The following is a 2,186-nucleotide window of genomic DNA, read 5'->3' on the forward strand; positions in this document are numbered from 1 at the left end:
CTACCCCCAAAATCAACATTTCTACATGGACAATTAATTAATATGTATTTTTTCCCCCATCTGTGCAAACTCTCTTTTTTAAAAAAATCTTGGTAGTTTTGTTGCTTTAAGAGCTCGAAACGGTGGGTCAGGAGAAGGAAAAAAATCAAACACACTCCGGTCAAACCAGAGAGAAAGAGCAAAGGAGAACTTTGCATTGTAATGTCAATGCCATAGTAGAGGTAGCGTTCAGGGCTCCAAGCTGAAAGGACACAGGTTCGAATCCACAGGCTTCTCCCCAGGAAATAAATGGAACAGTCTCTTTCTCCAAAACAGTGTCAGTTGAAACCCCTAAAAGAGACTTAATCACACCTTGAGGGCAGCAATTTCTGTTCTGTTTGGACTCCCCAAAAAGTAGAAAACTTTCAAGACTACATAGCCTCACCTCCCCCCCAAAAAACCCCACCACCTCACACCAAGGCACCCCCATCACTTTCCAATTATACAAATTTCACTGAAAATAGAAAGAGCTGTGTCTCTCTGGAACTCACTTTTTTTTATATAGTGTTTTATACGTATAAATAGATATATTTTTGTTTGTTTCCCTGTGTCTTTCTGATCAGACCATGAGGCCGGGCGGAGAAGCCGTCTCATTAAAGACAATAAATTATTGGTCTTTACAAGACTTGTGCACGGAAGCTGGCATGTGCGGATGCTTTTCTGTGTTTGATATTTATTGTGTCTTTCTGTTTTCTCCCTCGCCCAGCATTTCCCTTTTCAAATGCAAGGGGCAGAGCTGAGGGCGGAGAAAAAATTGGACGATGATGAGATTCATGTGTGTGTGTGTGTGCATGCGTGTGTGTGTTTGGAAAAATTATTATTTGGAGTGTTGTATTGTTATGGGGAAGTTAAACCCAGGATGCAAAACAGGCAGTTATTCTATGGAGAAAGACAAATTCTGAATTCCCCCTTGGAAACCCATTCCTTCTATTCAGACTGCAAAATATCTGACCACCTACCGGCCACAACAAAGGGTCTTTCTCTCCCCATTTCCCCATCTCTCCCTGTTCCAAGACTTCAGACACCCTTCAAACACTCTTTTTACATCCCATGGGCTGTCTTTTGTGGTGGTGATGGTGGTGGTGCTAGTGGTTGTAATGGTGGTTTGCAAGGTGTCTCAACCATACATGAGATCATAAAACACTATTTTCCAAACAACTGCATGAGAATGACCAGAAAGTGAGTCCACACAGACCAGACCTTGTCCGCCCATCTGTGCGCAGACTCCTTTGCAAAAAATAAACCAAACCAAAACAACAACAAAAACCCCCACCCTGCCTGCCTCATTTCTCCCCACCATTCTTCAGTTCTCTTATAATTTCCTTTATTTGGATTTTTTTTAAATTTTTGGTTGATGTTGTTTTTTTGTTTGTTTGTTTGTTTTTGATGGTTGTTTTTTGTTTTGTTTTTGGTTGGAGTATTTTTTTCTCCCTCCCCTGAATTAGTTTTTTTTTTTACTTGTTTTGCTGGGGTCTTTCTTGCAGACAGGAAAATGGGGAATGGGGGTTGCATTTGCCTCCTGGGGTGGGGGTAACACTTAGGACAAGAAACGTCTATCAATGCACAAACAGCCAAGAACGTGTCTCTGTCTGTGTCTCTAGATATTTTTCCCCTCTATTTTTCTCTATGTGCCTCTTTCAAGGTGTGTGTGTGTCTCTCTGTCTCTGTCCGTGTGTCCCTTTGAATTCCTCCCCTCTCTCTGCTCCTGTCTGTCTGTCTCTCCTTTCTCTCTGCCTCTCTGTTCTCTCTCTCTCTCTCCATCTCTCATTTCTCTCTGTTTCTGTGTTTCTCTCTCTCCCTCTCTGTCTGTTTTTGTCTCTGTCTTCTTTGTCTCTCGATCTCTTTCTGTCCCTGTGTCTCTCTCTCTCTGTCTGTCAGTGCCTCTGTGTCTCTCTGTCTCTCTCTCACTGTCTTTCTCTTTGTCTCTCTGTCTGTCAGTGTCTCTGTGTCCATCTCTCTCAGTGTCTTTCTCTATCTTTGTCTCTGTCTCTCTCACTGTCTTTCTCTCTATCTCTATGTCTGTCAGTGTCTCTGTGTCTGTCTCTCTCATTGTCTTTCTCTCTGTTTGTCTCTCTGTCTCTGTGTCTGTCAGTGTCTCTTTGTCTCTCTGTCTCTCTCACTGCCTTTATCTTTATCACTGTCTCTCT

Source organism: Elephantulus edwardii, unplaced genomic scaffold, assembly GCF_000299155.1.
Source record: "Elephantulus edwardii isolate Elephantulus edwardi_28Jun2011 unplaced genomic scaffold, EleEdw1.0 scaffold00529, whole genome shotgun sequence".
Classification (NCBI taxonomy): Eukaryota; Metazoa; Chordata; class Mammalia; order Macroscelidea; family Macroscelididae; genus Elephantulus; species Elephantulus edwardii.